The sequence below is a fragment of the Neolamprologus brichardi genome, chromosome 7 (assembly GCF_056152115.1).
Source record: "Neolamprologus brichardi isolate AB-2024 chromosome 7, ASM5615211v1, whole genome shotgun sequence".
Taxonomy (NCBI): Eukaryota; Metazoa; Chordata; class Actinopteri; order Cichliformes; family Cichlidae; genus Neolamprologus; species Neolamprologus brichardi.
The window spans coordinates 46904839-46916000 of NC_142110.1; the positions used below are offsets into that span (position 1 = coordinate 46904839).

Here is an 11162-nt window from a genome sequence, read left to right on the forward strand (position 1 = left end):
TTGTTGGTACAGCCTCTATCTTAACCAAATCCCACAGTTTTTCCATTAACATTGAAAGTTATCCCACCCTTCCCTCCCTCAGTTTAAGAGTCTGGGTGTCATACTTGATAATACTCTTTCATTCCAGTCTCACATTAATTACATAACCTGGTCTGCATACTGCCACTTACGTAATATTAACAGACTCCGTCCCTTCCTTACTCCCCATGCTGCTGCCATCCTTGTCCATAGTCTTATTACGTCCTGTACTGATTCCCTCTTATTTGGTCTCCCTAAAAGGTCCCTTCATAAACTCCAACTTCATCAAAATTCTGCAGCTCGGGTCATAACTTGCACTCCGTCAAGAGCTCATATTACCCCAGTTCTTCAGCAGCGTCACTGGTTGCCCATAGAAGCCAGGATAAACTTTAAAATCTTACTTCTCACGTACAAGTGTATCCATAAATCTGCTCCTTCCTATTTGTGTGAACCTGCTTCATATCGCCACTGTTTCCCGCCCTCTCAGATCCTCATCTGCTATTCATCTTATTGTTCCGTCCGCACATCTTAACACTATGGGGAACAGAGCCTTCAGTCGCTCTGCCCCTCGGCTCTGGAACTCTCTTCCTCCACCCATAAGAAATATAGACCAAGGTTATTATTGTTAACGAAAACTAGAAGTGAAAAAACATTTTCGTTAACGGAAATAAAAATAAAAACAAAAAAAGGAAAACTAACTAAAACTGGAATGAGTGTTCACAAAACTAACTAAAATTAACTGAATTTATAGCAAAAATGTGTTTAGTTTTCATTGATGTGTGCGTGTCATACAGTAGTCAAGGGTGAAAATGAAGTTTAGTTTCCAGATTTTTTTCTTGCTGTCTAATTATGCCAGCAGGTGGCAAGTACGTTAGTCGAGTCGTCTGTGTTGCTGCTCCAGCCACGCGCAGAATCATGTCAGGAAAAGTCGGAAGAAAGCGCCAGAGTCCAATTTGGGATTACTTTGAATATGACTGTGTTTTGGATAAAGCAAGTGTCTTGTAGTGGAAACAGACAAATTATGAGGGACATTTCTAAAGGGAAAAAAAAATCCCACAAACCTTAAAGTGCACTTGAAAAGCTCACACAAGAAGGCTAACCTAGCTTACCTTGAGAAGGTAAGGGAGCACACTCAACCCTCATCCCCAGAAAACAGAAGCTAACCCCAGGCAAGGCAGCGTGATGCATCCCGAGACAACAGGACGGGGATATCTACACAACTGTGTGAGTCAATTACCTTCAAAAAGTTTATCAATTCACTTGAACCAAAATTACGAACACCCGGTGCTGCAAGAGTTAATAGTCTCATTGGGGCCAAGATATACATTTTATAGTTGCCTGGTATCAATGGTTTTTCATCTGCCTTTATTTATTTATTTAAAGAACCCATAGGTCGGAATGTGAGTTGTCTGTCTCTGCATGTTAGCCCTGCGACAGACAGGCGACCTGTCCAGGGTGCAGGGTATGGTAGCTGGAATAGCAACATACCCAAGGATAAGCAGAAGAGAATGACTGATATGATGAAACTGGGATTTTGTTACACTTAATTATTGCAAACACAACTAAAACTATAACTGAAACTAATCAAAACTAAACTGAAACTAAGGATTTTCAAAAAAATTAAAACTAAACTAAACTAGCAAACAATTGGTAAAAACTAATTAAAACTGATATAAAATTGAAAATCTGAAGTCAAAACTAAATAAAAATAAAAACTAATGAAAATTGCAAAACTATTAAAACCCTGATATAGACTCTCTTCCCGTATTTAAGTCACAGCTAAAAACACAACTGTTCAAACTGGCTTATTCACCTTAGTGGTGATTTTATCTGTTGTCAAGTTCTGCTTTGCAATTTTCACTTATTTTATGTATTTTACAACTATTGCTCCTTTTATTAATTTTGTTCTTTGTAAGGTGACCTTGGGTTTCTGAAAGGCGCCCTCAAATAAAATGTATTATTATTATTACTACTACTTAAACACTCGATAGAACGTGCTTTTGGAATGATGAAGATGAGATTCCAGGCCATCTTTCTTCAAGAGTTGGAGGTGCACCAAATCTTTGTACCTCATGTAAGTCATTAGAATATAGTGCCAGTGTTTTCTGAATAACTAAAATAAAATAATGAGAACTTTAGTTTATGTACGTGTATAAACACCTTATTTAAAAAAAATCTGTTGCAGGTCATAACAGCATGTCCTATTCTGCATAACATCTGCCTCAGTGCTGGTGACGTCTTGGCCCTGGAGGATGAGCCCAAAGAAGATGTGCCAGATGAGGGGGAGAGTAGTTTAGAGGCAGTCAGTGGTGCTCTCTGGCAGTACCAACCATCTGTTGACTGTCTGCCCTGGAGGAGGTACCCCTGGACCATGATTATTGTTAACAGGCAAGTATTCTGTTTGTAGTGAATTTTTAAAGTGCTAGAATATTACTTGTTCTATCTTTATTAACAGCATTGTTTGCACCACTTTGTTTTGCATCTTTCTGAATGCATCTTAGTGACATGGCAGCCATCAATTACATCAGCCCTGCAAACCAAGATGATGCAGTGGACGGTGGAAACAAGCTTCCCTAAACACCATCTGGAGACCACCCTATATGATGCTCCACTTACTAGCTGGGGACACAAACCAAGGTGGTTTCACTTGTGGCACCTCCTTCTGAATGAGCTGGACCAAGACCAGAGACTTCCTGCTCAGCCAAAGTTCAGGCCTGGTTAAAAGTAACCATGCTTACTGGGAAACTCCGGTTAATCCTGGACTTTGGTTAATAATCCTGTTGTGTGTGTGTGTGTGTGTGTGTGTGTGTGTGTGTGTGTGTGTGTGTGTGTGTGTGTGTGTTTGTTTTTTTGTTTGTTTTTTTCAGTGGTGTACTTATGTTTACACGTTTTAATAATTGAGTTCAAAATGTTTTTTATGTTGTACATAGTTGGAAAAAAATAATGCAAATAAAGTTTAAGCATTTACAATTATTTTTATTTACAGAACTTTATACGTTTTATTTTTCAACAAGTTTTTCCAGTAAGCCGAACAGCCTGTCCAGTCTCACTCTTGCTTCCTCTGCTCTTCTTTCCTCCATTTCCCTCTGCAATCCCATATCCTTTCTGATCAAATCAAACAATTCATCCTCCCTGTCCTTCTTTCTCTTTTCCCTTGGCTCCAGCTGGCCCTCCTCCTCCTCCTCTTCCTGATCCTGCGCTTGGTTGCCCACTGCTGAACTGGGCCCTGGAGTGTCCTCCTGGATGGAGGCAATTAGGACTGGAGGCCTGGTAGAGGGCCCCTGTCCTAACACCTCATTCATAAGGGTAAATACTGCCATGTAGCAGCAGTGGGCTTCCCACTCACTCCCTCGCCTAACCCTCGATACTTGCAATCCTAATGGCAGAGCAAATCAGAAACAGTACAGGTTACATGAATAAGTTTAATAATTTATAGTTTAAAATACATATTTGAATACTACTGTACTTTTTTGTTTTTAACTTGTCCCATTTTGGGGGAGCCTGCAAAGGGCCCCTGCAGGCCCATCTTCTCAAGAATTGCACTAACAGACAGAAAATAACAGAACACATCAATCATGTTAATCCTTGAACAGCATCCACAGCAAAATCATGTTATTAGTTGTTTATGCTAAGTAACTGTATTTAATGATGCGACACTTGCCGCAGAGTGGACACCAGTGATGCGGTTTCTCAAAAATGATAAAGCTAGCTCGAGAAAAATTAGCAGCAGAAGAAGACAAACTTTCTGAGAGATTAGTTCACTGGAGTGATACAGGATCAGCATTCAATTCTGCAACCTTTTAAAGATCGAAGAGTTCAAATAGCAGGCGATCAAGATTCTCAAGTAAGTTGTCTGTAAAGAGGCAAGAAGCAGCTGCAGAGCTTGCTGCTACTGAAGCAACTCTGAAGATTATGGAGGAAATGGAAAGTGAAAGAAAGACACTTGAAATCCTTGAAGCAGTGAATGCTGAGAAACAGAAGGCATTAGAGCAAAAGCGAAGGGAGCTTGAAAGGCTAGAAACAGTAAAGAGAATGAATGGTGCTAAAGCACGTCTGAAAGTGTACAATGAAGAAGGAAACTCAGATGAAGAAATATCAGACTTGCATGAAAGGAGCAAACGGAGAAATGCCACATCTAAACCGATGAATCAGTTTGCACATTCGCAACTTAATGCAAATGCAGAGACGTTTTATATGTCACAAGCCACCTCAAGGTCACAACCAAGAGAATGCAAACAGGAACATAGTACCACAACATGTTTGCATGAAGAACGAGACAAAAACTCAAGGAAAAGGAAAGAAAAGGAAAGTGACAAGGAACCACAAATGAAAGACATGGAAGACAATAAAGAGAGTAGAGAAACCAAACCCAAGGAAGCACCAAGTGAAGCGATATCAAACCATGTGATTCAAAGTGACAGAAGTAATCTCACATCTACAAACATTCAAGTTTGGTTATCCACAACAAGCAATCCTGAACATGAGATTCTTCTCTATGCTCTTCTTGATAGCCAAAGTGACATGACATTTATCTTGAAAGAGAAGGCAGATGCTCTGGATGCAGAGAAGAAATGTGTGCAGTTAAAGCCCCCGCAGTTAAAGATACTTTAGTACCAATTCAAAGGCTGTCTGGATTACAGGTCAGAGGTTTCTATTCTTCAAGGAGAATTCCTCTTTCTGTGACATACACAAGAGAGTTTATTGCTACGAATTTGAGTCATATTCCCACACAAAGAACAGCATGAGCGTGGCCACACCTAGAGCACCTGGCTGAAGGTGAAGTAGGCCTGCTCATTGGTTACAATTGTTCACAAGTGCTGGTACCCAGAGAAGTTGTGGCAGGAAAAGATAATGAGCCTTTTGCCAAAAGAACAGACCTTGGCTGGACAATAGTTGGAGGAACTAATCCATGTGTTAACTATGGGGACGCTATAGGATGTAGCCACAAGATCATTGTCAAGGAAGTGACACCCAATCAGTTGGTCAAAGAAGACCGAACAGAACAAATGTGGATAGAACAAATAGATTCAATCCCCCCCTGGATGAGAAGGATGTTCTTAGAGTGGGAGGTAGATTAGAGCGTTCAACATTGCATCCACACGTCAAGCACCCAGTCGTCTTACCAAAGACTTGCCATATTGCTAAGTTACTGATTGATCACTAGTATCAGCAAGTGAAACATCAAGGATGGGGCATGACGATAAATGAGCTGAGATCGAATGGATATGGATACTAGGATGCAGTCAAGCAGTATCATCCTTTATCTACAACTGTGGTACAACTTAAGTGCAGGAAATTCAGACATCGAGCAGAAGAGCAAAAGATGGCAAACCTACCAAGTGAGAGAATGGAGACAACTCCCCCCTTCACGTATTGTGGGATGGATTGTTTCGGCCCGTTCTACATTAAAGAAGGAAGAAAAGAACCGAGACGTTACGGGCTTTTATTTACCTATGCTCTCGTGCGGTGCACATAGAGCTACTCGATGATATGTCAACCGACGCTTTTCTGAACTCACTACGTTCTCTTATTGCTTTGCATGGAAATGTAAGTCAGTTGCAATCAGATCAAGGCACAAATTTTGTTGGAGTCAGACGTGAGTTTCTGGAAGCAGTAAAGGAAATGGATCAGGAAAGTCTGAGACAACTAGGCTGCGAGTTTGTGATGAATCCTCCTTCTGCCAGTCATATGGGTGGAGCCTGGGAAAGACAAATTCGTACGATCCAAAGTGTATTGACATCCATTCTGGATCAGTGCGTTACTTACCTCCCTCTTCCTGTCTCCTAGTCGGTACCTGGACTCATCATCCAAACCCTGCCATAGCCAAGCTTCTGGATTCCGGTCAGCTGCTGCTTAATCCCTTTTAGGCAAACTGCCATTCACACCTGCCTGCCTCCCTCCGCACCGGTAAAGGACTCAGTACTCGCCCGGACCTCGCCTCACCTCCACCTCCAGCTTACTTGCCCGGACCTCGCCTCACCTCCACCTCCAGCTTATCCCCGCCTGCGAACAAGTAAGCCATCTCAGCCTATAAAACTCTCACAACTCCTTGGACCATTCTGATTATCCTCTCCTTCGTTTCAGTGACCCTGGTCTGCCACAGTTTCCACCTGCCCCACTCCAGCCCTCAGCAGTTTAATGCCCTGACAGTTCATGCTTAGCCTAAGCCCAGCACTTCACAGACACCACACTTTTGCACAAAGTTTAATCTTGTTTTTGTCTTGAGTATCTAAGTTAGAAAAGTCTTTGGTTCTGCGCATGAGTCCATTCCACTTCATGGGCCTCTGAGCCATAACAGAAATAAATAGTAATTCATGTTTTGTTGATTAGATTTATATGTTTAAATGTGTATTTTGTGCTAATTGTGCAATTAGATGGGAACCTCTGTTCCGTCTGTTGTTGCTAAGAGGGCATGTTTTTGGCTGTCACACTCAGCAAGCTAATTAAGAGAGGAGCCATGAAGTTTGCATGCCTCCAGAAAGTTATGAAAGAATGCTTTTTTTGGATCTTCCCACAATGTAAAGATGAAAGTTTTATTCCCTTTCAGTGAGGCTAATGACAATTAAAATAAGTGGAGGACCTATCTGTAAGAGGTAAGTGTGTTAGCCTAACTATTAGCCTAAAAATCCGTCAGCAGTATTATATGAATCATGATTAAATTAGAAGATTAAAACACACTTACCTAGCATGTTTTGGTTCCTGCAACTGGTCCGTTGGGTTATTGTCTCCCCAGAAACTCTTCCCTTGTGCTTTTGGAAATCTGTTTTTTCGTTTCGTTTTTATCTATTTCCCTTTTCATTTTTCGTATTTCCGTTTTGTTTTGTGATATGCGATCTTTAAGTGTTTACTGAAGCCTGGTTTGTGCATGCACACTGTTATTTTAATTAGTTTCATTATGTCTTGGATTTGTCTGAATTTTGTGCCTGCTCCTTGATCAGTCTTTGCTTCCTGCATGTACAGCTTGTGTGATGATTGGCCAGGAGGGTTTGCAGTTTCTCGAAACATGAGTTGTTTGCTGTTTTGATTATGACTTCAACTAGCTGCTGCTTATAAATTGCATAGTCAGACTATTACAATAATATGTTTTTAATATCTGTAATAATATCTGTATAACATCTGTATATATAATTTTGCTCTTGGACAGTTTAGTAAGTCGTGGCAAGGGCTGTGTGGTGTTTATTTTTTGTTTGTTACTGCCTGGAGTAATCAAAGTGCAGTTCGACTTTCCGTGCTATGGCCTACAAAGAGCACTAGGTTGGGGTGTCACCTCTGAATGAGTTGGGTGTGGGGTTAGTCTCAGGTTTTGTGCTGGACTATATGCACCTTGTGTGTCTGGGGGGAATCGCAAGTTTATTTATCTTTGGTTTAAAGGTCCCTGAAAGTGCAGACAGTCTCTGAAAATTATAATATTTGCCTAAACGTTTTGCAAGGAAACAACGGTCAAATTAGCATGTGGAAATCAACTGAATTGAGACCATTTTGCTTAACACAGGCCCAGTTGTTATACTTAATATACCAAGTATACCAAGCCAGATTTATATACACTTTATACTTTTATCTCTATCTATAAGAATTCTTCTGGATTTGTGTATTGATAACTGTGATTATGTAGAGAATGTTTTGAAGCAGTTTGCGAAAGATTTTGGTTTGATTTATGGTGTTAAATTTTTTTGCTATAATATACAGTCTTTATGACACCTTGCTCAAGGTGCACAACAATTTGGCCCTTTGGACAGCATTTCCTGTTTCCCATTTGAAACCCTCCTGGGAAAACTGAAGAACATTGTGCGGAGGCTTCAGAAACAAGTGGAACAAATTCTCAAGTGCGTCTATGAGAAGCAAAGTATTCAGGGGAAAAAAGAAAATAGATATGCCTGTTCCCTCTCCTTTTAGACAGCTTCATAACGCTGGACCAATAACAAGAGGTCTTGGAACTTGTAAGGGGTTCAGAAATGATGGGCAGACATGTTTCTTGCTCCATGGGAAATAACTGTTTCACAGTGTGGGGGAAAATTCTCATTGTGACAAACATTTTACAGGATTGCCAAGTTGCCAACGCACTGTGTCAGGTCTTCATCTATCCATTGAACTCAACATGCCTTGGAATTTACTTTGTTTTGAGTCTGTCTAAACACGTTGTAATAGTTGATGAATTAAAACAGAAAATGCATCAGGCCACAGTATAGAGTTTGCATCTTGGGCAAAGCTGGTAAAAAGGCATTATTGTTTGTTGTTAGGGTTTAATGACTATTTAATCTATAAGCAGGTAAGAAAGATACCACCCTCTACACAAGGGGCATCAAAATATAAGGCCTGGGTGCAAGAATAAGCCTGGCAGAGACTCCAATCCAGATATAACAATTAAGAAATACAAATGTGCCTGTTTTTTTGTTTGTTTGTTTGTTTTTTCATTTGTTTTTTCACTACCAACTGTACAAGGATATCTTTTTTTTAACAGTATGTCTACACAAAAAGATACTTTGCTTTGTAATTGTAGAGCAGTCTAGGAAACTTTTTCTGTTATTTTACAGTGTTTCAGCTTTACACATTAAAAACTGAAACATGCTTATTATTGTTAGAAAATTGCACTTTTTTATATTAAGAAAAAGGCATGAAATGCCAAGGATTAAATGTGCTGATACACTTCTGTTCACTGACATAAAGGCGGACATTTGTGCTCCATACTGTCATCTTTAATAGTCGGACATGCTTTCCCCCCCCCCCCAATTTATAAAACAGGAGATCCGAGGAGAGGGAGACATAATCGGGTGAGAGGACGCCTTGTTCAGGAGACGAGAGACATGGTACTTACTTCAGCCTAAGGCAACGGCGGGCGGAGTTCGGAGCTCTGTCCTTGCGGGATGAGTCTTTCCCAGCAATTGATTAAAAGGCGCTCGGAGTACTTTTAAGTGGAGGAGAGGAGTGGTGGAGCTTGTGCGTCATAATTTTAATGGACTATTCTTGGGACTTTTAGTGTTTTAGCGGACTATATTAATATTTTATTTGGCTCTTTTATTTTATTTTAATAACTGTTGTCCCTGGCCAGGGTATTTTACTATGGTTTTGTGTGTGCAATAAATTAGATTTTATGAACGTCCATTTTATATTTCCTATTGTTTTTGTCTCCGCCACTGCTCCTCCTATTTAGAAGGGTCCCCCTTGTTAAAGTAGAACCTGTCTTCCCCGGTTGGTACATGTGTGTAGAGAGTGACAACATAAAAGCCATACAAAGAGCCACAGAGTTGTGTTGGGTCCTGTTTACACCCTGCTACTCCCCTTTTGGGCCCCACGTGTGTGTTGGCTAGGATAATACTTTTTATAGGCTGGACGTCACAGCTGACCCTCAATAAATCCTTCATGTCTCCCCTATTTTAGCACATTGTGCTAAGTCCTCCACGCACAGCTTTAACTTTGGTGGTTCCCTTTCCCTCTCAATTGTTTTTTTTCTGATATCCTTTTATATTTTTTAATTGTCTAGCAATTTTTGGTAGCACTCACCAAAAACTTTGTGGTTTGCATTTTTGCTCAGCACGGAGGGCTTCAAACTGCAAAGCTTTAACTTCCAGAGGCCCCCCCCTGTGTTTTTTCAGTGCAGCTTCAATGGTTATGCTTTGAGCAAGAAAACTTGGATTTTTTTCATGAAATCATATTAATTCTTTCTTTTTATTCTAGTTGTCTTTCATGGCATTCTAAGCCTGCCTGTTTTTCTGATCTTTAAATCACTACCAGTTTCAGTCAGTCTCCATACTGATGTCCTTTTTCTAGTTCAATCATTTAATTCGCTGCATTCTTTAAACCAATCTACTGCCCAGTGTTGCCAACTTAGCGACTTTGTTGCTATATTTAGCGCCTCTTAGCGAATTGTTTTCTAAAAAGCGACTAGCTACAAATCTGGTGACTTTTTCTGGTGTTATTGGAGACTTATGATAACTTTTTGACGTGAAACCACATATCATTCTTACTCTCAACACGCAGTGGGTGCTGCCGTGGGCACCTTGCCTGTGCCAAAGCGCTCACAGGCGGTGGATGGTCCTCACACAGCAGCCCCCCCAGCGGCTGTCAGAGCAGGAGATGTTCACCTCTCCAAACTGCAAATGAATCGCGCATGAGCGCCCTGCATTGCAGTCAGGGAGGGAGCAGCAGTAAATGTACATTTTTCTTTGTCTAAACTAAATCAGTGCACTAATACATCACTCCAATGACACAGTCCCTTGCTCACTTCGTCCACTGTGTGTGTGTGCGCTTCTGTGTGACATAAGCTAAACATCTAGCTAGCTAGTGCGCTCATCTAAACTATACAGTCAAAAATACAGCAAAGAGTGGGAATCAAGCCCTGAATTTAAGGGCTGGTTGAAGCCGTTTATTGGAGATGATTCACATGCATAGTGCCTGTATTGCAGGGCTGATTTCTATGCCAAACTGAAAAAACTAAACTAAAAATAACCAGACTCTGCAAAAATGGCCGAAGCCACAATGGCATCAGCTTTCGCTGAACATTGTTCTATGCTGGCACTTGATCATATTGGAGAGCTGCTTTCTCAGACTCCACTGCTGCTATCCATTTCAAAATGCACAGGACAACGTGCACAGAAATGATTAATGGAGTTCTGGCACCATACTTTCTGAAAAAGTTGTTTGCAGATGTGGGTGATCAGCGTTTCAGCCTCCTCCTCAATGAGTCCACAGATAGAAGTGTTTTTGGAGTGAGGAGATGCCAGATCTAGAGCTCGTGTTGTTGTGGCTTTCCTTGAGAATTGTTGTCTTAAAAAAGACTAATTCTTAGGAATAGGGACTGACAATGCATCTGTGATGACAGGGATTAACAATGGGGTCCATAAAGTGCTGAAGGAGGAGTATGACCTCAAAGATCTTTTTCTTCTTCTTCTTCCTTTTACAGACCACCATCAAGAGCCCCAGATGAGGGGTCACCCAGCAGCCACGGAGCAGAAGCCAGAGGGAGCTGCAGTGGTGTGCCCGCGGGATCTTGTTCTTATTCGCTGTGTATGCCACTCTATGCAGCTTGCTATAAGTCATGCTATGAATGACACCATCCCCCATAGTGTAGAGTACTTGGTATGAGAGACTTACAACTGGTTTTCAGTGTCTCCAAAGCGCAGGGAGGCCTACAAGGCCATTTATGAGAC

General features: G+C 41.1%; 1 pseudogene; it reads left to right on the plus strand.

The window, feature by feature from the left end:
- The first annotated feature begins 5255 nt into the window (after window positions 1-5255).
- On the plus strand, window positions 5256-10939 carry LOC148102198 (uncharacterized; annotated as a pseudogene).
- Window positions 10940-11162: the final 223 nt, after the last annotated feature.